General features: G+C 45.5%; 1 protein-coding gene across 1 annotated transcript in view; it reads right to left on the reverse strand.

Annotated features, from left to right (window-relative positions):
* HAPSTR1 (HUWE1 associated protein modifying stress responses) overlaps positions 1 to 26522 on the reverse strand; it is a 172547-nt gene that overhangs the window by 69885 nt on the left and 76140 nt on the right. The window lies entirely within an intron of this gene.

The following is a 26522-nucleotide window of genomic DNA, read 5'->3' on the forward strand; positions in this document are numbered from 1 at the left end:
GACCAAATCCAGCCTGGGGCCACCTCTCTGATCCTCTCATCTGGGAGCTCTCACCCATCAGGCCATGTAGAGACATCAGAGAATGAAAAGCTTCACACATATTTTATCTGGTGTCACCCTCACCACATCCTTGCAAACCATGCATTATTACCAGGATTCCCCCATTCACAGATAAAGAGACTGAGGGTCAGAGAGGTCCCTTGATTTGCCCACCCAAGCCAGAAACGTGAGGAAATGTTAGAACTAAGATGCAAACCCTGCTCTCCACCTTACAAATGTGGGTGTCCTTTCCCACAAAATAGGTAATCATCTGTGTCACCTCCTCCCCTCCTCCTACTTTCCTCCCTCCTCTCTCCTTCCAGCGTGGACACTGAAGGCAAGGAAGGGGGTCCTTCCTTAGGATGATGACAGATCGACTGTGCATGTCTATGTGCTGGGAGCCGCTACCCAGGGGGGCTGTGCTTTCTCCCTTATGGGGCTGAAATTGTCTTTGTGAAAGAGCTGGGAGTCATATAAGTAGCTCAGGTACATGCCATCAGCCACCTTCAAGCTCTGCTGTTACCTTCTCTTCCCCTGAGATGATTCAGGGACTCGGGGAACAAAAGGCCTCAACTTGCAGGAGCTTCTGTCCCATGACAGTGAGGACGCCATGTCCAGAAATCATCTTCATCCTGCTCCTGGGCTCTCCCTCACTCGCCCCTTGGAACCATGCTGGTCCATTATTCCCACTTCATAGAGGAGAAGCTTGCAGGGCACAGCAAGGCCTGCTCTCCAGTTAACAGATGGGGAAACTGAGGTCCACAGAAACTGCATCAGCAAACGTGATGGTTAATTTTGGGTGGCTATGGTGCCGATTGTCTTGGTCAAACACTAGACCAGATGTTGCCATGAAGGGATCACGTAGATGTGATTAACATCCACAACCAGTTGACCTTGGGTGAAGGAGCTTGCCCTCCATAATGCAGGTAGTTCATCCAATTAGTTGAAGGCCTTAAGAGCAAAATCTTAGGTTTCCTGAGAAAAGGGAATTTTGCCTGCAGACTGCAACGTAAAAACTCTGCCTTAGGACTTCCCTGGTGGCGCTGCGGTTAAGAATCCGCCTGCCAATGCAGGGGACACGGGTTCGAGCCCTGGTCCGGGAAGATGCCACATGCCACGGAGCAACTAAGCCCATGCGCCACAACTACTGAGCCTGCGCTCTAGAGCCCGCGAGCCACAACTACTGAAGCCTGTGGGCCTAGAGCCTGTGCTCCGCAACAAGAGAAGCCACTGAAATGAGAAGCCCGCGCACCGCAACGAAGAGTAGCCCCCGCTCGCCGCAACTAGAGAAAAAGCCCATGCGCAGCAACGAAGACCCAACACAGCCAAAAATAAATAATTAATTAATTAAAAAACAAAACAAAACCAAAAAACTCTGCCTTAGTGTCCAGCTTGCTGGATTTTTGGACTTGCCAGCCCCTACCATTGTGTCAGTTAATTTCTTAAAATAAAATTAAAAAATTAATACGTATATGTATTTAAATATAGGTTTATATATTTTAATATATTTAAATATATAAATAAATATAAATAGATATATATTTTTATACACATACACTAGTGGTTCTGTTTCTCTGGAAGACCCTGATTACTAGCAAGTAAAGACAGAGACTAAGAGGGTGGAGAGGACAAGAGCGTTTATATGCATGAAGCATGTTCTATGTGCCAGAAGCTCTCGCCCATATTATCTCGTTAAACATTTACCCGCCACCCATAAAGGCAGTTTTCACCATTCCCCAGACTCAAGGGGCCTACGTGACTTTCCTAGGGGCCTTACCTGGGAATCAATCCCATGCCATCTGCCTTCATTATCCATACTCTCCATACACTATCCTACCAGCAGGAGGATGGTACCTAGGAGTCTGGGCGCATCATTACTTTCCAGGATCCCAAGAGGAATTCTTCCTCAAATCATACTATGAAAAGCCATCAAGGTCAAAAACCAAGTTGAGGGCTTCCCGGGTGGCGCAGTGGTTGGGAGTCCGCCTGCCGATGCAGGGGGCGCGGGTTCGTGCCCCGGTCCGGGAGGATCCCACATGCCACGGAGCGGCTGGGCCCGTGAGCCATGGCCGCTGAGCCTGCGCGTCCAGAGCCTGTGCTCTGCAACGGGAGAGGCCACAACAGTGAGAGCCCCGCGTACCGCAAAAAAAAAAAAAAAAGCCAAGTTGAACTTTTTTTTAGAAAAGATGGAAAACCCAACTCAAACTCTCTTAAACAATAAAGGGAACATCTTCGTTCATGTGTGGGAAGCCCAGAGGTAGACCTTCACACATGGGCTGAGAACGGGGGTGCCAACAGCATCATCAGAGTCTCCACCAAAGGGTCCCCATCGCTCCTCCGGATGGCAACCTTTTCCAGCTCTACACCGTGGCCCTGGAAGCCTCCAGCTTTCATCACCTGAACTGCTAGCAGCTGCTATAGTAAGAGAAATCCTCCCCTATAGTTCCAAGCCTTGGGATTATGACTCTTGGGACTGGCTTAGCTCTCTTCTCTCTTGCCTGAACTAATTGAGATGCAACCCAATAAGGTGGTCAAGAGCCATACTGACAAGGTTCAAACCCCTGCTCCATCACTTACCTGCTTGGGACCTTGGGCAAAGCCTTAACCCCTCTATGCCTCCATTTTTCCATCTGTAAAACAGGGCCAATAATTGTATTTCCCTCAAACACTCGTGGTGTGGATTAAATGGATGAACATACATTTATAAAACGCTTAAACCAGTGACTAGCACATAGTATAAAGGATATGGAAGTGATTGTTAATTAAATTACTGGAGGGAATTCCCTGGCGGCCCAGTGGTTAGGACCCGGCGCTTTCACTGCAGAGGGCCGGGGTCCAATCCCTGGTCGGGGAACTAAGATCCCACAGGCTACACGGCACAGCCAAAAAATAATAATAATAATTAAATTAATGGAGCTGGGGGTTGAAATGTGCTAACTTGACAGGCCTGGGGTGCCTACCCTTATTTGGAAACTGGATCTGCCCCAGCTGAGTGGCAAGGATTAAAAGAGGCAGAGGACAATTCTCCGAAAGGAAATGGATGTGCTGCTGTTAGCAAAAGAAAGAAGAATGGAGAGCAGAAAGGCCAAGACAGCGGCTGCCTAGTAGAGAGGACCCAGTGAAATGTCACAGTACCTGATTAGTTTCTTTCCTGTTGGGTACCTGAGGTCGAAACCGCCTTAAACTGGAAAGATTAAAAAATATCCTAATTATGTGCAAGAATAAAACGGAGCAGGTATTCTGTCCTACTGTTACAGCTTTCTTTGTGTTTCTACCCGCTGAAAATGAAATCAGGCATTTAAAATCTACCTTTGACTCAGTCACTCATTCAACAGACATTTAATGAGCCCTCCAGATGGGTTTCCCTGAAACTAACGAGGGTTAAGCATCAGGGGCCCTCTCTTACATGGGTCCCTTCCAAGGCCTTCTACCTAATTTGATATTTGTAATTGTAGATTCTGTTACCTAAAGAAGGCTCCTCAGTTGTATAAACTTCAGGCTACACAAAATCTGATTTGTCCTGCACGAGCTCCTATTAAGTGGCGGGTACTACAGGTACAGAGATGAATAAATGATGATCTGCCTTCAAGGAGCGCCCTCTACTGACGGGGACTGAGAATGAGCCTGAGGATCATTTCCCAGGTGAAATATTTGCTATCTATTCATTCATCCAACGAACCAATATGTTTTGAGCATTCCAGGATGAGAAGGCAGGGAAAGACTCTGCTGTCAAGGAGCATATAATCAATCAATCAATCAATACCAAAAATGAGTACAAAAGAATAGGATGAGGCAGTGAACAATGACTGGAGGAGATTTTTGGGTCATTGGTCAGGAAAGGCTTCTTTGAGGAGAGAAGCTGGTATGTAAATATGGAGACTCTGCAGCTGTGCAAAGAAGGGGGGACAGTTCCAAGCAGAAGGAACAGCAAATGCCAAGGCCCTAAGGAAGGGGTAACCTTAGTGACTGAGGGAACAGAGAAGAGGCCAGGATGGCCATCACGAAGTAAGTCAATGGAAGAGACTAACAAGATGAGGCCAAAGAGCAGGAAGGGCCTAGATTATGTAGGACTTTGCTGCCAGGTGAGAGGGTTGTATGTTGGAAGTGGAAGCCATCAGCGTTTTAGGCAAGGGAGAGACATGATATCACTAACATTATAAACAGAGCTCTGGCTGCCGTGGACAGACCAGATTGTTGAGTGAGAGCAAAGAGCAGTCCAGTGGCTTCTGTCCTAACCGTTGGCAAACATCCTCAGAGTTTTACAACCTGCTGTTGTAGGTTGTGGAGAAACAGACTTTTCAGGTGTTATTGGTGGGAATGCAAAAGGGCGTAACTCCAGTGGAGAGGGGTTTTGCAATATCTAACAAAATTACATATGCATTTATCCATCGACGCATAACCCCACTCCTAAAAATCTATCCCAAAAATACACTGGCAAAGAGACAAAAAAAGAAGTGTGCATGAGGCTATTCACTGCAGCATCATTTGTGACGGCAGACTGGGAATCACGTATATTGGGGCATCAGCAGGAGCTGGTTGAATTAATATTAAACATGGACACAACACCATCCACTACTCGAGCTGCCAAAGGAAGGTAGAATGTCTTACGTTCTGCTCCAGAGTGGTCCTCACGATGTATTCTCAAATGAAAAAAATCAAGGTAGAGAAAAATGTATATATCATGCTGCCATTTACCTAAGAAAGAGGTGGAATATGAACACGTTTTTTAATGGGAAACTAAATCAAAAACAAGAATAGCTACCTACCAGGGGAGGGAGGAAACAGTTAAAGAGGGGAGAGAGAGAGAAACTAGATTTCAATGAATAGATTGTGTAAATTTGACCTTATAATATTATAAATGTTTTGTATACTAAATTTTTAAATTTAAAAAAATAACTTAAAATTTAAAATTAATTTTTTTAATTCCTAAAAATTGAAAGAAAGCAAAATGAAACAAATGAGCCTCCTTGTATATTGAGTTAGTGGCAAAACCACATGGAAAGAAACCATTCAAGTGAATTTTAAAACATAGTGATTTTAAAACATCCCTAGTAAGATATACATTAAGGCAAAAAAAAGAAACCCTCAAACTGTTTTCATTAATCAAATCATCAATGGCAGGCTTGCAATCATTTTCCTAAGATCGTTCTTTGTGTGTTATGGGATAAAGCAAATGAGTAATTATGTTGGTTTCCTTGGGAGTCAGGAATTTGGATATGGAAGAAAGAAGACACTGGTATAAGATTGAAGAAGTTAAGTAAAAACCTGCCGGTCCTGAGTTTGGATTTGAAGTCTCAGTATAAACTCAAGATGTATTTTATTTAAAAAAAAAGAAGAAAAAACAAACAAACAAAAAAAAAAACAAGGCACCTCTAGCTCCCAGACTGTGGTCTCTAAGTACCCTTCCCCACCAAGAGAAGCCAGGGATCAACACACAAATGGCTGATTCCAAGTCGGGAGCAGAGAATAGCAAAGAATAGAGGCAGAGAAGTAGAAAAGGAAATTATAAAGTAGCTGCCAGTGAATATGTGGAAGACCAAGAAAGTGAACACCAAAGCCAAGAGAAAAAAGTGTTCTAAGAAGATGGGAGTGTTGAATGCTAGTGGGATGAAAAGTAAAATGACAGCAATGCTGACCGTTGAATTTGGCAATCTGGAGGCCACCAGCAGCCTTGACAAGCGTGGTCTCAGTGGAACAGCAGAAGCCTGATTGGAGAGGAGAGAATCCAAAGTATAATTATCAAGAATACCAGGGAAATTATAAGATTGTTTCAGAAACGTCTGATGAAATAAAAAATAACACAGCCAAAGGAAACAGATCCAAATCCTGCCATCTGCATACTCACCTCTAATAGGAACCTGGCATTTAGAAAAGGTAAGTGAAAAAGACAAGTACTTTTCATCAAAATGCAGGCGTCATTTCTGCACATGGAGATATTTAAGCAGGGGAGCATTATCCCGGCCGCCCTGACCCAGGTGAGGCAGTGAGCACCCCATCTCTGAAGGTGATTAAGAAAGGAAGATCATCCTTCAGGGATGCTAGAGAGGTGACCCACCTTTGGGTTTTGAAATAGGGCTTTACACGCCATGGGCTCCCCAGAGCAGGAAAGTGATGGGGCCTAGCAAACAACAGGGGATTAATAAATGTTCCGGGCTGATCTGTGGGTCTTCCCACGTGCCTCCCATCTCCTCCAGCCCCAAGATCTTATAAGTCCATGGTGTCTGTTTTGGATAAAAGAACTCCCTATTTGGATTCCCATCCATGGAGCATTTCTCCAGGTATTTCTCTCCACTGGCTTCTCCTCCACTCTATCTGCCAGAGGGTCTCCTGCACATTCTGCTGCCAGGATTAGCCACTGGAAACAAGCAAATAGGGCCTTTCATTGCCACCAGCAGCTGCACACCGCAGCCCAGGGCCTGTGTGCAAAAGCACATCTGTGCTTCCTTCTCTTATTTACTCACAGAGACGGAAAGGGAAGATGACCAGTTCTCAGTGTGACCTCCAAATTAGCCAGGATTCTCCAGAGAAACAGAACTAATGGGATATATATAAAAATAGGGAAAGATTTCCTATGAGGGATTGGCTCAATTATGGAAGCTGAGAAGCCCCATGATCTGCTGTCTGCAAGCGGGAGGCCCAGGAAAGCCGGTGGTGTGGTTCCAGCCCAAACCCACAGACCTGAGAACCGGGGGGGGGGGGGGGGGGTCCGTGGAGTAAGTCCTGGTCCAAGTCTGAAGGCCTCGGTTAACGGGCGTGAGGGATCTCAGTAGGGCAGTAGCAATAGTTGCACAACGCTGTGAATTTACTAAAACATTGTTGAATTGTTCGCTTGAAATGGAAGAAATATGCAATATGTAAAATATGCCTCAATTAAGTGTTTTTTTTTTTTTTTTGGTCACACCATGCAACATGCACGATCTTAGTTCCCTGACCAGGGATTGAATCCAGGGCCACACAGAGAAAGCACTGAGTCCTAACCACTGGACTACCAGGGAATTCCCAAGTTATTTTTTTTAAGTGTTGGCACCAAGGGCCACAGTGGATAAGCTGGAGGAAATTCAGAAGAATAGAAAAGAGACGCCTCTGGCAGAGGGAACAACACCCATCCGCTCAGTGGCAGCATCCACGGGAGCAGTAGCAGCCCCATATGTGGAAGCCTGGTGAGCAGACAAGAGCACCCTGGTGTCCCATTAAATGTTTAAAAAGGATTTGGGGCAAGGTAACATCCTGTTTTATTATTTTGGTGGGAGAAGGCAAGTGGAGAGGGATGGGTCACCATAAGGACCAGGATACCATTTGTACCAGGTTTAGAGTAACTCAGATTTACACTTGTTTTGCTTGAAAACTCTGGGGAAAAAAAAAAAAATGGTCCAGGATGTCATGACCATTTCTCTGAGATTGATTAGTGGTGACTGGCTGGAGCTTTGTGTTGAAATTGATTAGTGATGGCTTCTATGGGTACAGGAGTAGGAGCAGCAGTATGTGTGCTATTTATGTGCCAACCCTGCTTAGACAATCAGAATCATTGCCCTGGTACAAGAGAGAGGTAGCATAAGCATGAGACACCTGGTGGGCAGGGAGAGCAGGATCATCCTGTCCTGGATCCAACAGAGCAGAAAACCTGTGATACTGTACAAAGGGAGCTTCCATGGTTTATTAATGCCTCTGAAGCCTAGAAGAGGACCTTTTTCCCTTAGAGCTTTGTTCACACAAAGGAAATGCTTTAAAAAAAGTAATTCACTAAAACCAGAAACTCTAAGGAGCTCTACTGACACATTTAAATTGCCAAATTGTCATTTCCATAGAAGCAAGGAAAACTACAAAGCAATAAGTCTAGCCCCATCTTCCCAGACCATTAGTGCAGTTGGGAAAATTTTCCCAACTCTTTATTTTGAAAATTTGTCATCCCATAGAAAATTTAAAATACTATGATAATGGACACCTAGGTTCATCTAGATTTACCAATCATTAACACTTTGCCACATTTGCTTATCTCTGTCTGGTTTTTTTTTTTTTCTGAACTATTTGAAAACAATAGCATTTCATCCCTGAATACTTCAGCATATATGTCCTAACAACAAGTACATTCTCCAACATAATCCATTGTGTAATAACACCATTAGCACACCCAAGAGATTTAACAGTCATACAATAATGCTACTTTATATGTGGCTCATATTAACATCTTCCCAACACCCCAGTGATATCTTTTTAGTGATATCTCAGTGATATCACTTTTCTTTGTTTAATCCAGAATCCAATCAAGGTTGTGTATTTCACTTTGATGTCATATCTCTTTAGTCTTTTTTAACCTAGAACAGCCCCACTGCCTTGTCTTAACTTTCATGTCACTGACACTTTTTCAGAGTCCAGGCTAGTCATCTTGTAGAAGGACTCCATCTTTTTGAAAGGGGCACAACCCTTCAGAAAGGCTTTAACATTTCCATTTCTCTGTAATATAAAAGACTCTTCCCCAACTTCTGCCCGTGATTATGAGATTTCAGTAAGCACCCTATGCATGACTGAGTTCATTCTGATTCTTCAGTTAAGGATGGATTCGAGGCAGCTATCTATCTCTTCTCTACATGCTCCCCTCATTCAACGTGGTTGCCAACCACAAGGCAAGTTCCATTCAAAGTCAAGTCAAGGTCATCTGGCTGTCTACCGCCTACCCAAAGAGGAGAGAAAATTCACTTAGGTTTGGGGCCTTTGATACTGTTTTGATGCTTTTCTAAAATAACCTTCTTGCTTCTTTATTAATTCCAGTGGATGTTTCATAACAGCTTTGCCCTTTAATTGTTGAGAGATTGTAATTTTGCACTGCTGTTTGCTGTTCAAAATGATTTACCTTAGTTCATAAACACCTGTATCACAGGGATTTCCGGTATGGCTAGAAAAGTAAACTCATGAGCTGTGTGATTCAAGTGTACACACACACACACACACACACACACACACACACACCACCTCTTATTAGCACAGTATCTCCTAACATCAGAAGGTTCATACCCTCTTCACAATGTTAGGCAATATCTGTAATTACCTACTTAATATTTTTCTTTAAACCAGTTGCTTTTCTTACCTCAATAAATAACTTTTCCAACAAGACTTTTTATCATTATTACAGTGTAATAATTACCATAATCAGCCATAAAAATAAATACAATGAAAATCTAGCTACTGGGGCCCACAGAGGCTCTGTACCTGAGGACTGTTCTGTCTTGTTTAACTGGAAGATCAGTAAAAGTTAAAGACAGATGATGCCAAACTGAGACTTTTGGCTTCAAATAATCAGAGGAATGAGAGGAGATTGAAAGAGGATTGATTTTCTTCTACAGGGTTTGAAGTTATATAATGTCAAGTCTGGAGACCACTTAGAATGATCTCTCATGCCCAAAGAATGGCACACACTCTTCATAGCAGAATTATTTACAATAGCCAAGACATGGAAGCAACCTAAGTGTCGACAGACATTATATATATATATATATATATATATATATATACACAATGGAATACTACTCAGCCATAAAAAAGAATGAAATAATGCCATTTGCAGCAACATGGATGGATCTAGAGATTATCATAATAAGTGAAATAAGTCAGAGAAAGACAAACATCAAATGATATCACTTATATGTGGAATCTAAAATATGACACAGGGAATTCCCCGGAAGTCCAGTGGCTAGGACTCTGCACTTTCATTGCCAAGGGCGCGGGTTCGATCCCTGGTTGGGGAACTAAGATCCCACAAGCCGTGGGGTGCGGCCAAAAAAAATATATATGAACACAAATGAACTTATCTACGAAATAGACTCACATACATAGAGAACAGACTTGTGGTTGCCAAGGCAGAGGGGAGTGAGGGAAGGATGGACTGGGAGTTGGGGTTAGGAGATGCAAACTATTACATATAGAATGGATAAACAACAAGGTCCTACTGAATAGCACAGGAAGCTATAGTCAATATCCTGTGATAAACCATAATGGAAAAGAGTGTGAAAAACGATGTATATATATGTATAACTGAGGCACTTTCCTGTACTGCAGAAATTAACACGACATTGTCAGCCAACTATACTTGAATAAAATAAACTAAAAACACAAAGAAAGAAAAAGTATACCATCCAAGTTGGGTATTTTATTAGTTTCCTGTGGCTGCTGTAATAAATTACCAGAAACTGGGCAGCTTAATATGACAAAAATGTATTCTCTCACAGTTCAGGAGGCCAGAAGCCCAAAATTAAGGCGCTGTCAGGGCTGGTCCCCTCTGAGGGCCGTAAGGAGGAATGTGCTCCATGCCTCTCTCTTCGCATATGGGGGCTGCTGCAATCTTTGGAGGTCCTTGGCTTGAGTGTGTAGATGTATCACTCCACTGTCTTCCTCCATCATCACATGGTGTCCTCTGTTGCATCTTCTCCTCTTTCAAATCTGCCAGTCGGATTTGGGGCCAACCAGATCATCCAGGATGATCTCGTCTTGAATTCCTTAATTCAATTGCACCTGCAAAGACCCTTACTCCAAATAAGGTCCAGCTCAGTGGTTCTGGGTGGACATATCTTTGGGGGGCTGCCATTCAGCACACGGCAGGTTTCCAACACCATTACCCCAGGCAGGAACAACTTTCATTGCACACGAGGTATAAGAGCCGACATTTACAAAGTGTCTTCCATGTGCAGACACTGCAAAATGATTTCCACCCATTAGCTCATTTATCCCCCTCGTAATTTGTTCCACTTCAGCACAGGAAAGTGTGGCCATCATTTCCCCAGCCCTTAAGTGCCTGCAGAACAATGACATGTGAATTAATAAGTGGCGCCATCCAAAAGGGGAAGTGAGCACCACCCCCCATCCTCCGCAATCCATTCGCCTTTGATGATCCATAATTTGATCACTTTATTTTATTTTATTTATTTATTTATTTTTTGCGGTACACGGGCCTCTCACTGCTGTGGCCTCTCCTGTTGCGGAGCACAGGCTCCGGACGCACAGGCTCAGCAGCCATGGCTCACAGGCCCAGCCGCTCTGCAGCATGTGGGATCTTCCTGGACCGTGACACGAACCTGTGTCTCCTGCATCGGCAGGCGGACTCTCAACCACTGTGCCACCAGGGAAGCCCCATATAATTTGATCACTTTAAAGGAGGTAGTTAACAGCCCTGCTTCAAAAGAGGCATCCCTCTTATGTTCTCCACGGCTTTCATTCTGCTGGGGACAAGGTTTCACAGTGGAACTGGGATTTGTTTCTTTAAAGCTCTTTTAATAATGCTAGGTGTGGAGTTTGCCCAAGGTGGGGAAGTGGGGGAATAAACTAATTTTATTTTTTTATTCCAAGTTTGGGGATTTTCAACAACACTTGGTGCCACGTGGAAGTAATAGTAAAGTAATAATAAGAGCAATAATAAAGGCTAACGTTTCTTTACGGAGTTCTCTTATAAGCACTATACACGCTCACTCATGTCAACCCCACAACAACGCCGTATGGTAGATACTAAAATTACTCCCCATTTTACAGATGAGGAAGCTGAGGCTCAGTGAGAATAAGTAACTCCCTAGAGGTATAGAGCTAGTAAAGAGCAGAGCTGGGGTTTAAACCCAGGAAGTCTCGCTGCAGGAGCTTGTCTGCACCACCATGCCGTTCTACAGATAGCAGGGTACCAGGACAGTTCTGAGTCACTGAGCAAGGAAGAAACCAACAAGAGTCAAAATTATTCTTAAAGCCCGTACATAATCTATAAAGCAGTGGTTTTGTGAATACAACCATAAAAAGGCATTTTTGAAGTTTGAGCTAAACCATGATTTTGCACCCACCCCCTGTCCCTGGGGACATCTGGCAATGCCTGGAGGAAAGTTTCAGTTGTCACTAGATGCCACTGGCATCTAGTGGGAAGAGACCAAGGATGCTGCTAAACATCCTACAGTACACAGGATGGCCCTACAGCAAAGAACGAATGCCCAAGGTAGCAGCTGTGCCAAGACTGAGAAACCCTGAGCTAGACTAAAGGAAAGAACAAAGAGAGAGCCTGCATGCCCAGGTCTGGGCAAGGTGACCATCAGACCACCACAGCCTTGGTGTGGAGGGTGCTGACAGCTCCCCCTCGCCTGCAGCCTCTGCTTTGTCTCGCATGGCAGAGACAGCTGGTGGCCCCCAACAGTCATCATACCTTCATGCACAAGGAAAAGTCAGAAGTTTTACCTGGACCCGTGGCCACACGGAATGAAGGCTGCATTTTCCCACTTTCCTTGCCATTAGCAGTAGCCAAGGGGCTACACTTTGGCCAAGGGGACAGAAGTGGCCATATGTCACAGCTTCCAGGACTGGAGACATCCACTTCCAGGAAGATGGAGCAGACATGCTTTTCCCTAGTCCTCCCAATGAGTGCAAGTAAAACCTTGGACATTATATAAAACAATTGTAAGAAGATTCTGGAAGGTGAGGAGAAGAAGGCAGACCAGCTATAGACCTCAGGACCCAAGGAAGAACATGGTGGTAGCTCCCTTGGTTTTCTTTTTACCTCAGCCCAGAGTTGAAACCAAAGAAGGCAACACCTTGGAAAAACCCACCTGCACAGTCCGAAAAAAAAATTTTTAAAAGCTCCAACAAATGCCTGCTCTCTCTAGCCAAAGCTCCTAGAGGCCTCTCTCTGGTCCTTGTGTTTGAGCCCCCCATCTCAGAGCCAGCCCATCAAATCCTTCTCACACTTAGAATCCTTCTAACTTCATCTTCTGCTACATGGAGCTACATAAGACACAGCCCGTGCTCCACGGGAGCAAACAACCCAGAGGGGAAGGCAGGCAGGTCGGGGAACATTATAATTAGGGGAGACGGTGGGCTGTAGTACAGCGGGGACATGCACACACAGCCCAGTGGCTGAAGAGGTCAGGCAGCATCCCTGCACACCTGACACCTGATTTGAGGCTGTGCAACCTAGGAGAGCTGGGCAGACACTGGTCTCAGCTCTCAGGTAAGAAAATTCAGGCAGAGAGAACAGTGCATGCAAAGACCCAGAGCTGAGAGAGAAGCTAGTGAGTGAACCAGATACTGCCCAGGAACTAACAACATTCCTTGGGAGCAGCTTCTTGAGGACACAAAATAGCAAATACCCACGGGGATCTTAGCAGGCACCTCGAGTTTATCACCTGGTTTAATCCTTGCAGGAACCCCATGAGCTCCGTACTATCATGAACCGCTTTTTCCAGCTTGTCCCCGCAGCCTCCTGCCGACAGACCGTATTGGGCAAGCTGCCAAAGTTCCCACTATGTGGTCACCACAAAGATAAATATTGAAATTTCCGGTCCTCAAGATTTTCCCTCCCAACGCACATTTCTGGTGCCACCGAAAATATTTTGACATCTGCTGGTAGCCAGTTCTAACAAGTACCTTTTTTTCTTCCTTGTGCTCTAGAGAATGTGAAAATTAAGCCTAAGGAGCTGACCTTGCTAGTTTGACTGGGAAGGACAATGGGGCAGAATGGTTAGAGCACAGCCTCTGGACCAGACTGCGGCCAGAGTGCTAATCCCAGCTCTTCTGTGCGACCTTGGACAAGTAAATTTGCCTCTCTGGGCCTTGGTTTCCCTACCTGGTATAATGGGGGTGATAATCGTGTTGTTGTGAGAATGAAATGACTTGATGTAATTAAGCAGGGCTCGGCAAACTTCTTCTGTAAAGGCCAGATAACTATTTTCAGTTTTGCAGGTCATAGGGTCTCTATCACAACTAATCAATTCTGGCCACTACAGTATAAGAACACCCAAAGATAATATGTAAATGCGGGGTGTGTCTATGTTCCAATTAAACTTTATTTACAAAAATAGGCCAGGGGCCAGGATTTGGGTCATGGGTCTGCAGTTTGCTCACAACAGGCCTGGCTTCACATCCCAACTGTGTCTCTTACTAGCTGTATGACCCGATGCAAGTTACTTAACCTCTCTGATCCTCAACTTTCTCATCTGTAAGCTAGAATGAATAGTAGAACCTACCTCCTAGGGCTAAAGGGAAGCTTAGCAAAATACTGTTTGCAAATCAATTAGCACAGAGACTATAGTGCACACGGGAAAGACTCCGCAAACATCAGCAGCTGTTATTACTAATAAAAACTGCTGCCTCTTTTCTAAAATCTTTGGGCAGGGACTTCCCTGGTGGTCCAGTGGTTAAGAATCCACCTTCCGGGCTTCCCTGGTGGCGCAGTGGTTGAGAGTCCCCCTGCCGATGCAGGGGACACGGGTTCGTGCCCCGGTCCGGGAAGATCCCACATGCCGCGGAGCGGCTAGGCCCGTGAGCCATGGCTGCTGAGCCTGCGCGTCCGGAGCCTGTGCTCCGCAACGGGAGAGGCCACAACAGGGAGAGGCCCGTGTACCGCAAAAAAAAAAAAAAAAAAAGGAATCCACCTTCCAATGCAGGGTATGTAGGGTCGATCCCTGGTCAGGGAACTAAGATCCCACATGCCCCAGGGCAACTAAGCCCACGTGCTGCAACTACTGAGCCCACGCACCACAACTAGAGAGAAGCCCACGCGCCGCAATGACAGATCCCGTGTGCCACAAGTAAGACCCGAGGCAGCCAAACAAATAAATAAATATTTAATAAATAAATAAATAAATTTTAAAAAATAATCAAATCAAATCAAATGACTCTTTGGGCAGTGTCAGCCCTCTCAGCCCCAGCCCACCCTCCAGCACTCGTTGGACTGCATTGTAATGACCTGCTTGTGTACCTGTTTGCTTCTCCACCACCCTCTAACTGTGAGCTCCTTGAGCCTAGGGTGGCATGGCCTGGTACACAGTAGGTGCTCAATAAACACTGCTAGAATGAATGACTACCTGGACCTCTTTCCTAAGCAAGGTGCCCTGTGTGCAAACTGGAGCTCAGTACCACTGGGGTAAGCTAGGCAGACAGTGCAGAACACACCTCAGAGTTTCCCATCTAAGGGGTGAGCAATCTGGGATATTTTCCACCAACTTCCAGGCCTTGTTTGCTGAGGGGTGCTTCCAAGGATGTGAACTCTCTGACACTTTCAGCCTCCCCGACGCACAGGCAGATCACACTGTCAGCCCAAAGGGCCGTCGGGATAGAAACACGAGGAGATGGAGGCACAATGGAGATGGAGATAGATGCTGAGGGTTAGGTAGGGCATCGACATCTTCTGCCATACGCACTGGAAGGACACAGTGGCCAACTGGTCTATCTCTTCATAGTGCAGAAGAGTAAGTCCCATTTTGGACTAATCATTGATTCTGGCAGCATCAGCTTGATTTCATAACCATATTTGGTCCATTTAAGATACCATTGCCTGGGGCTTCCCTGGTGGCTCAGTGGTTAAGAATCCGCCTGCCAATGCAGGGGACACAGGTTCGATCCCTGGTCCAAGAAGATCCCACATGCCCCGGAGCAACTGAACCCGTGCACCACAACTACTGAGCTTGCACTCTATAGCCCGCGAGCCACAACTACTGAGCCCGTGTGCCACAACTACTGAAGCCCGTGCGCCTAGAGCCTGTGCTCCGCAACAAGAGAAGCCACCGCAATGAGAAGCCCACGCACCGCAACGAAGAGTAGCCCCCGCTCGCCACAACTAGAGAAAGCCCGTGCGCAGCAACAAAGACCCAATGCAGCCAAAAATAAACAAACAAATAAATAAATTTATTTAAAAAAAAAAAGATACCATTGCCTGTAAGATGCACATTTGGTATAATAGCTTTTCCAGACTTAAAAAACAAACTACATTAAATGCACACAAAAGGTATTCTATTTTCAGATCTGTTAAAGGGTTTTAAAGAAAGCATCTCAAAATCTAGACAATATGGCTCTGTCCTGCTGTCCCCATAAGATCATTTGTACCCTTCTGACCCTCTGTCCCAGTTTGGGCTTGGAAAATAGAGTTATTTTGTTTGACATGTGTTCTGGCTCTGAAGTTCTGTGGTTTTCTATTTCCTTGCAACATCTTTGTCATGGCAACACAATGCACATTTGTATTTCAAAAACTACCCCTGCCTACTCCACACCTTAAAACAAGAATCAAGATCCCACCTCATGTAAAAACAGGCAGCTTCAGCCGGTTGTGTCCAAGTACCCTCCTGCAGGCAACAGAAGGAGCCGCCGTTCCTCGTTCACTGCGTCAGTATCTTTCAAACGCACATGTATTAATTTGATGCATTAGGGGCTGGCTAATTTTGTTACAAGGAGAAGAAGAACATTTATTAATTGACTACTGCTCCTAGATGCTGCACCATGGCTTCAGATGTACCATTTCATGCCAGCCTCACAACCCCTCACGAACAAAAGAAACTAAATCTCAGCAAGGTTATGTCACTGGCCCAAGGTCACAGAGCTGGTAAGGTGAGATAATGTTGGTAAAATTGCTTACCACCACACCCAGCATCTCGTCAGGACTTACAGACAAAAGGCAGAGACAGACAGAGAAGGGAGAGGAAGGAGGAAGAGGGGAAGAGAAAGGGAAAAAGGGAGTAGAATTCCATCCCCAAAAGATCAACCCTCCCCCTGATGCTGGACCACCTGACCTTGCTAAGACACAAGGGCATGCATACTCTGCTTTCTGATTCCCAAAGGCAAAGACTGAGTCACTCCAAGAAAAGAGAGAGAAACTTTCCTCTTCCTTTCCTTTATCCATTTCATCCCCTCTTAAATATTCTCCCGCCTACATCAGGGAGCCAGACTCCTTGGTTGTGAGATTTATTTTGTTATCTGCTCTCTGGTCCATTTAATTTAGCATGTCGTTTTTTATTAATATTTTCCTTTCTCCTTCACTCTGAAAAAAGTTTTAGAGAATAGTAAATCTGGCCTTTTTATAATCCGACATGAATCTCTGAGACTTTGTGTTCCCATTTTGGGATAATAAAATCAGTAACTATGCATTAAGCGCTAATGTCAGACAAGCACGGTCTGTAATGGCCAACTGAAGAAGCTCCAGGCTGCACCAAGCCCTAGGATCTGTGCAACCCCCTGTAATAATTCCACTATTAAAGATTCATTCCTTTGGCTATTCAAAAGTCATCTCTAAAATCAGATGATCCTGGGAGAAGTGACAGACACCCAGTGGTTCTTAAATTTTTTATGTGTCAAGAATGTGGGGAGAGGAAGGAAGGCTATAGATCCTCTTCCTAGAAAAATGCAGACAGATGCAAAACCCTACATAACCCTTGGATCGCCAAGTGAGAATCCCTGCTTAAATCAGTTATTTGCTTGAGAGGATGGGATTCTCTCACTGTGGCAAGAATTGAGGACCAACAAGGAAAGATGCTGATAAGGAGAGCTAGAGAGGTGGGAGGGAGCCAGAGCTTGAGGGCAAGGAGGACAAAAGGATGGGAAAGGTGGGCTTAGTTTGTTGAAAGATAATCCTGGGGTGAGGAGGAAGCAGTTCCCAGAATCCCAAGACAGAGAAAGTTGTGAGGAGAGGGCTGTCGGGCAGGAGCTGTGACCTTCCATCAAGAGATGCAGTTGACCCTGATTGACCCTATAAGGTGGGAACAAAGAGAATAAATATCCTGACCTCACTCCCCACTCCTCCTAATGTTCTTGTTCCCATTTTACAAATGAGCAAGATGAGGCTCAGAGAGATGAAGTCACCCGGACCAGGTCACACAGCTGGGAAATGGAAGAGCCAAGATTTGAACCCAGTTCTCCCCCTCCCCAAAGCCACAGCCTTGACCCTTGACTATCTCCAAGGCCGGCCAAAAGGGATCTGAGATGAATGTGTCCCCAGAAACCTGGATAGGTCTGGTTTATTGTGATCCACCCGTGGCCAGTTTGCAAAATTTAGCTAATAGTGCCTTAAAACATGGACGTGTCGTGCTACCAGAGGAACTACAGGAGATTTAGATCTTGCAACTGAAATTTACCAACAGGGTAAAATGCATTGCGTTGGTGTTGTTATTGTCAATCATTAAACAGAGTCGGTCCCTGGCAAGTCTATGCCAGGAGCATCACAGAATCTACAGAGTCTTCACCAATTATCCCAGCCTCCCAGGATTGGAGGGAGGGAATAAAGCCCACCCAGGAGTCTCTCACTACCTGAGATTCAGTCCCAGCAAGGGACAAGAAGCTGACATTACTAGCAAGGGAAATATTTCTCTTCCCCTTCTCCTCTCCCCAAGCCTCCAAAATCCCTGCCTTCAGCCTCCAACGGGGCCCAAGGTTGCGGCCATTCCAGGATGGGGGCACAGGGCTGGCCTCATGCCCTCTGAGGTCATTCAGCTGCAACAAGTCACCAACTTGTATCCATTTGGGACACCTCTCCCTCGGGGGGGAGGGGTTGGGGGCAGGGAAGATGCTACAAAAGCTCAGACAATGGCTCCTGATGGCAATCCTAAGCAACCCCAGCAAAGCAGGCATCCCCTCAAACTTGGGGAGATTCCTTCCCTGAAGGGGTATCCCCAGGGATGTAGAAGTAGCAGCGAGACATGGGTTAGGAGGAGTCAACATTTTCAGAGACAGCAGATGTGCTCAGTGATCATTCTCTGGGCTCAGAAAGAGCTCAGTGATTCATTAAGAGTTCATGGCAGTCGGGCTCATGGAGGTCAAAGGAGGGAGTCTACTCTGGGTCAGGGCAGAGCTAGGCTCTGAGGATACAGTAGGGACCAAAAAGGACACAGGCTCTGCTCCTGAAGCTTACGGTCCAGAAGAGGAGACAGGTATTAATTAGATAGTCACACCAAAGAGTGCAACATTGCAAATGAGATGAGTCCTGTGCAGAAAAGAGAAAAGGTTAGTGAGCAGCTCTAACAAGGAAGGCTTCCATGAGGAGGTGATATTTGAACTGAGATCTGAAAACAAGGTAGCGTTGATTCGGCGGGGAGAATCCCCTGTGGAAATGGGGGGAGGCCTGCTTGGGGGGCCAGGAGCTACCCACCACTGAGAGCCACCACTCATGGACATTGGCTGCATGCCAGGTGCCAGGCTGCAGCTTTGCTCACTCATCTCACTTAATCTTCATGAGAATTATAAGAGGTTGGTGATGTTACCCAAGTTACAGATGAGGAAACTGAGGCTCACAGAGGATCAGTCACTGGCCAAGAGTCCCACGGCTACTAAGCGACAGAGCTGGGATACACACCCAGCCAGCCTCCAGGATCAATGTCCTTATCCAATGGCAAATAGGACACACTCCATCCACATAGGCTGGGTTTTGATATCATCTGGGCAAAGACTGGAAGGTAAGGTCGAGAAGTAGAAAAAATAGCCGTTGTAGAATGGGGCCATGAGCAGTCACTCTTTTTCCTTTTTTTTTTCAAAATTTAGTCTTGATACAAGAGTGTTTTACTGTTTAAATGGAATGGGATTGGTGGGGAAGGGGAGAAGATAACCCTTCCTCCCACCACCAAAGCCGTGTCTGGGTATCACCTTCAGGGTAGGAGGGGCGGGAGGCATTCCAAGGCCTGCTGTCTTCTTGGGGGACAGCAGGGCTGAGGGCAGGTCCCGGTGGCGCTCTGTGAATGAGAGAAATGGAGAATAGCATCTCTCCCCCGACAAGAGCCCCCAGAGCACCTCCAGTCCCAAGACTGAGGAATGGCGATTACTAGGTCAAAGCCATCAGGTTTTTATTACAAATTCTGAGCAGTCTGCACTTTCTTTTTTTTAATTGAAATATTGTTGATTTACAATATTGTGTTAGTTTCAGGTGTGCAGCATAGCGATTCAGTTTTGTTTTGTTTTGTTTTTTGTAGATTATATTTCATTATAGATTGTATATTCCATACAAGCTATTGGGTATAATTCCCTGTGCTATACAGTAAATCCTTGTTGCTTATCTATTTTATGTATAGTAGTATGTATCTGCTCATCCCATACTCCTAATTTATCCCTCCCTCCCTCCCCCCTTTGGTAACTACAAGTTTGTTTTCTATGTCTGCGAGTCTGTTTCTGTTTTGTATATAGATTCATTTGTATTATTTTTTAGATTCCACATATAAATGACATATAGTATTTGTCTTTGTCTGACTTATTTCACTAAGCATAATATTCTCTAGGTCCATCTATGTTGCTGCAAATGGCAACGTTTAATTCTTTTTTATGGCGGAGTAATCTTCCATTGTATGTATTTACCACATCTTAAGCCAGTCGTCTGCTGATGGGCACTTGGGTTGCTTCCATGTCTTGGCTAGTGTAAACAGTACTGCTGTGGACACTGGGACGCACCAAGCAGTGTGCTCTTGGGCCTGGGCACCCTCTGATCAGAATGGACACTGCTTGGGGGCTGCCCTCCAGAACTGAGGGACCTCCTTCATACCTTCCAATTAGAGGCATGTGGGCAAGGGGCCCTCTCCAGCCCTCTGGAATAGAGAAGGAGGATAGGCCTGTTCTTTTTCTGCAAAAAATATCTCATTTCAGAGGGAGGGCGAGAATGCTGAGAAGTATCTGAAATTCAGCCCAAAGGTCCTTAGTGGTACTTCAGCGTGGGATAACGATGGTGCCTGACACTTAGCGACTAACGCTCAATAAATATTTGCTGTTATTGTTATTATTGTTTGTTACTGCCAGTATTGCTGTTGTCATTATTATTACTATTATTATTAGTATTACTGTTGGGATCACTGTGCTACCACACAGGACTGTTGAGATTAAATGATGTGATCAGTCTAAAGCACTTAGCACATAGTAGAAGCTCAGTAAATGACATCTGTGTTTACGATTATGATTTCTCCACTGAGACATTAATGAAACAACCAACGTTTGAAAAGCGTGTCCAAGGAACTAAAATGCATTTAAAAAGATACATTGCCAAAGTTTTCCCAGCCTAAAGGACTAGCCTAGCTCAGGCTAGAAAAAAAAAATTAGGCATTGTAAACCTCTGCAAATGACTCAGCAACATAGGTAACTAAAGCAGAGACACTTGTGGCTAAAATATCCATCACATTTCTCCTCCCGTTTGCCAAGGAGCAGCCACTTTCAAGCAGGTAAGTGGATGTAAAGATTCATTCATTCATTCAATGCAAGTCAAAACTACAATGCACCTCACACCAGTCAGAATGGCCATCATTAAGAAGTCTACAAATAACAAATGCTGGAGAAGGTGTGGAGAAAAGGGAACTCTCCTACACTGTTGATGGGAAGGTAAGTTGGTGGAGCCACTATGGAAAACAGTATGGAGGTTCCTCAGAAAACTAAAAATAGAGCTACCATATAACCTAGCAATCCCACTCCTGGGCATATATCCAGAGAAAACCATAATTCAAAAAGATACATGCACCCCTATGTTCACTGCAGCACTATTCACAATAGCCAAGACATGGAAACAACCTAAAAGTCCATTGGCAGATGAATGGATAAAGAAGATGTAGTATGTATACAATGGAATACTACTCAGCCATAAAAAAGAACGAAATAATGCCATTTGCAGCAACATGGATGGGCCTAGAGATTATCATACTAAGTGAAGTAAGTCAGAAAGAGAGAGACAAATACCATATGATATCACTTATATGTGGAATCTAAAAAATGATACAAATGAATTTTTATGAAACAGAAACAGACTCACAGGGGCTTCCCTGGTGGCACAGTGGTTAAGAATCTGCCTGCCAATGCAGGGGAAATGGATTCAAGCCCTAGTCTGGGAAGATCTCGCATGTCACGGAGCAAGTAAGCCCGTGCGCCACAACTACTGAGCCTGCAATCTAGAGCCCTCGAGCCACAACTACTGAAGCCCGCGCGCCTAGAGCCTGTGCTGTGCTCTGCAAGAGAAGCCACCGCAATAAGAAGTCCACGCACCGCAACAAAGAGTAGCCCCCGCTCACCGCAACGAGAGGAAACCTGCACACAACGAAGACCCAATGCAGCCAAAAATAAATAAATTAATTAAAATTTTTAAAAAAGAAAAAGACAGACATAGAGCACAGACTTGTGGTTGCTAAGGTGGGGGTGGATGGGAGAGAGATAGACTGGGAGTTTGGGATTAGCAGACGCAAACTATTAAATATAGAATGGATAAAAAACAGGGTCCTACTATATAGCACAGGGAACTGTATTCAATATTCCGTGATAAACCACAATGGAAAAGAATATTTTAAAAAGAATATATATATAGATATATAACTGAGTCACTTTGCTGAACGGCAGAAATCAACACAACATTGTAAATCAACTATATTTCAACAAAAAAATAAAGATTCGGGCTTCCCTGGTGGCGCAGTGGTTAAGAATCCGCCTGCCAATGCAGGGGACATGGGTTCGATCCCTGGTCTGGGAAGATCCCACATGCTGCAGAGCAACTAGGCTCGTGAGCCACAGCTACTGAGCCTGCGCATCTGGAGCCTGTGCTCCGCAACAAGAGAGGCCGCGACAGTGAGAGGCCCACGCATCGCGATGAAGAGTGGCCCCCGCTCGCCGCAACTGGAGAAAGCCGTCACACAGAAACAAAGACCCAACACAGCCATAAATAAAGAAAGAAAGAAAGAAAGAAGCTTTCATTTAAAAAAAAATAAAAATAATTTAAAAAATAAAGATTCATTCATTCAGTAAAGACTTATTTGACCTGGCTTGAAATCTGACCCAGTGCTTTGATTTATAAGCTGTGTCCCGCTAGTTACACGGTCTCTTGAATCCTCGTTATCTTGTGAGTAAATTGAGTGTGATCCTTCCTACTTCAGGTGATGCTATATTTTCTGATTTTTGTATTCTTGGCGCTCTGGCACCCAGGGCCTCGCTGACCAGGACAGCCTGCCTTTCCAGGGTTAGCTAATTCCTCCAAATAGCGAATGACTTGCCTGAGAGAATGCCTTCCATGTGCAAACCCCCATCGGTTTCGTCGTGGCCTGGAATGACGACCCCCCATGCCGTGCTGCACTGGTTTCCTGGGGCTGCAGTAATAAATGACCATTACTTTGTGGCTTAAAACAACAGAAACTCCTTCTCCCATAGTTCTGGAGACCAGAAGTCCAAAATCAACGTGTCAGCAGGTTTGTTTCCTTCTGGAGGCTGTGGGGAGAACCCCATCTGAGCCTCTCTCCTGGCTTCCGGTGGCTGCGGCCATCCCTGGCATTGCTTGGCTTTGCTGACAATGCACTCCTAGCTCTGCCTCTGTCTCCACACCACCTTCTCCCCTGCGGGTCGCTGTGTCTGTGTCTCAGGTCCCCTCCTCTTCCTCTTATAAGGTCAGAGGTCATGGGATTTGGGGACATCATCTTGACATACTTAACTGATTACATCTGCAAAGACCCTTATTCCAGATAAGGTCACATTCTGGGATTCTGGGTGGACACAAATTGGTTGGGGGGAGGGGGGCAGTGATCTTAAAAGATGCCACATTTTCTGTTGATGTCAGAACTTTACACATACATGCTCTTCTTTCTGCCTAAACCCAGGACCTCCTGCCCCTTTCTCATCACGGTAACCCTGTCTCCTCTGTTAGGTCTCAGGTGGACTTCTCCCCTAGGAGGGCTTCTCCTTCCTCTGGTCTGGGTTAGGCCTCCTGCGGCCCAGAGCCCCCTGTCCATCCTCTCCCCCATGTTCATTATATCTGGATGCTATCAGTTCCTACCGTCTGCATTATCCACAGACTGTCAGTTCCTCAAGGGAAACAGCCTCATTCTAGGTCACACAGCTACAAGGTGGTAGGATGGGAACCACCCACAGCCTGACTCTAGATGCTATTAAAGATACCTAGGTCTGGCTGTCACATAATTGTGGGCACTGTGCTCAGATCTTCACGTGTTTTCACATCTGCCTGATGGTCGGGAGTCTGGAGCCACCCACCCCTCCAACTCCCGACCGTCAATTACAGGCTGTTGGACTATAGGCAAGTTATGTGACCTCTCTGCGCCTCAGTTTCCTCATTTATAAAATGGAGATAAGGGCCTTCCCTGGTGGCACATTGGTTAAGAATCCGCCTGCCAATGCAGGGGATACAGGTTCAAGCCCTGGCCCGGGAAGATCCCACATGCCGCAGAGCAACTAAGCCTGTGTGCCACAACTACTGAGCTTGCGCTCTAGAGCCCGTAAGCCACAACTACTGAAGCCTGCATGCCTAGAGCCCGTGCTCTGCCACAAGAGAAGCCACCACAATGAGAAGCCCGCGCAACGCAACAAAGAGTAGCCCCTGCACCGCAACGAAGAGTAACCCCTGCTCGCTCAGCTAGAGGAAGCCCACACGCAGCGACAAAGACCCAAAGCAGCCAAAAATAAATAAAATTTTTAAAAGCAAATAAATAAAATAAAATGGAGATAACAATGAGCCCAAAGTCCGTAGAAGGAAAAAAATAATGAAGATTAGAGTGGAAATAAGTGAAATATAAAGTAAAAAGACAATAGAAAAGATTAATAAAACTAAGCGCTAGTTCTTTGAAAAGACACAAAATTGACAAACCTATGACTAGACTGATGAAGGAAAAGAAAAAGAATGAGCTAGGGTGGTGTGGTTCATGCTGTTTTCTAAAGGTGGTCCCACATGGAAGCAACCCAAATGTCCAGTGACAGACGAACGGATAAAAAGATGTGGTTCATATATAAAATGGAATATTACTCAGCCAAAAAAAGAATGAAATAATGCCATTTACAGCAACATGGATGCAACTAGAGATTATCATACTAAGTGAAGTAAGTCAGACAGAGACAAATATCATATGATATCACTTGTATGTGGAAACTTTAAAAAATGATACAAATGAACCTATTTACAAAACAGAAGCTGACTCACAGACTTAGAAAACAAACTTATGGTTACCTAAGGGGAAAGATGTGGGGGAGGGATAAATTAGGAGGTTGAGATTAACATATACACAGTACTGTGCATAAAACAGATAATGAACGAGGACCTGCTGTATAGCACAGAGAATTCTACTCAATACTCTGTAATAACCTTATATGGGAAAAAGATCTGAAAAAGAATAGATATATGTATACGTATAGCTGAATCACTTTGCTGTACACCTAAAACTAACATAACATTGTAAATCAAATGTACTCCAATATAAAAATAAATTTTAATAATAAATAAATAAATAAAGGTGGTCCCAACAATATTTCCCCTCCCACATGCTCCCTTGCAGTGAGAATCTCCACCAAGACGTGGAGTCTATTTCTCCACCACCTTTAGTCTGGGTGGGGTCTGTGATGCTTTGACATATGATGGAAGTGACCCTGTGCCAGATACAGGCTTGGTCTTTACTTGGCCTCGCAGCAGGGAAGTCAGCGGCCATGGGAGACATGCAACTGCCTTGAGCCTTAACTGATGTGACTGAGGTTGTGGACTGAGCTCAGGAGATTATCCTGGGTCATCCAAGTGGACTCCATCTATCACAGGAGCCCTTAAAAGCAGAGAACTTTCTCTGGCTGGAGGCAGAGAGATGCGGCAGAAGGAGAAGTCAGGGAGACTCAAGCATGAAAGGGACTCTGCGTGCCCGGGAGGAAAGATCAGACTCCAGTTGGAAACGAGGACCCCAGGCCTCCAACCACATGTTACTGAATTCAGCCACCAAGCTGAATGAGCTTAAGGTGGATTCCCTCTCAGAGCCTCCAGAAAGGATCGCAGCCCCGCCTGTTCCTTGATTTTGGCCTTGTGAGGCTCTGAACAAAGGATTCATTGACACACACTGCACCTGAACTTCTGGCCTCCTGAACTGCAACATAATGAATGAGTATTTTTTAAGCAGCTAAATTTGTGGTCATCTGTTACAGTTGGAACAGAAAACTAATACACTCCCCATGCTCTGATGGGGTGACAGGGAGAGGTCCTGGAGGCTTAGAGCCGTGCAGAGATCAAGGCCAGGACCACCCCAGGGCCAGGCCTGGGACAGAAGAAGCCCCTTGGATGCCCAGCCCAGTCCAGCCTTCAGGTGACTCCAGCCCCAGCTGCAGCTGACCCACCACTACCCGAGACCCTCAGCCAGAACTGCCCAGCTGAGCCCTGCCAACCCACAGGAGTGGGGGAGAAAATGATCAGTTGACGTTTTAAGCCACTAAGCTTTTAGAAATAAATAACCGTAACAGTCTGTTATGAGGACACATTAGAGTTCAGGCCCTGAAGCATTTGGAACAGTAAGTATTCCATAAATGTCAGCAAATGCACTTTTACTAGGATCGTCCCCATTTGACAAATGAGGAAACTGGGACTCCGGAGATGATGGGCCGTGCAAAGTGGGGATGTGAGCCCTAGCTGTGCCTGACTCGGGCATCCTGCTCTCCTCTTCCCACAGCTCAAGGCTGGCTCCTGACACCAGAAGCCAGCTGGAAATGAAGGTTAGCTGCATTTCTTCCACGGCAGCTGCTTCCAGGCTGCCAGGCCAGTGCAAGGCTATGCCCATATCTGGCACAGGCTTCTGCAGCCCGGGAACACACTGTGAGGGGTTCACGCCCCACCTCCCTCCCCCAAGACTCTGGCATCATTAGATTCTCATTTCCTTTCTCAGGCGGCCTCAGGAAAGGTCAGCCCTGCCTGCCCTTCCCCCAGGGCTGTGACCCAAGAACCAGGCCCAGGAGGCCCCTCCTGTTTGGGGGCCAGCATCATAGCCACGGCTGCCTGGGTGCTGGCGCTGGGC

The sequence above is a fragment of the Delphinapterus leucas genome, chromosome 15 (genome assembly GCF_059928025.1).
Source record: "Delphinapterus leucas isolate spDelLeu-1000000601 "Yukka" chromosome 15, BTC_Dleu_Yukka2, whole genome shotgun sequence".
NCBI lineage: Eukaryota > Metazoa > Chordata > Mammalia > Artiodactyla > Monodontidae > Delphinapterus > Delphinapterus leucas.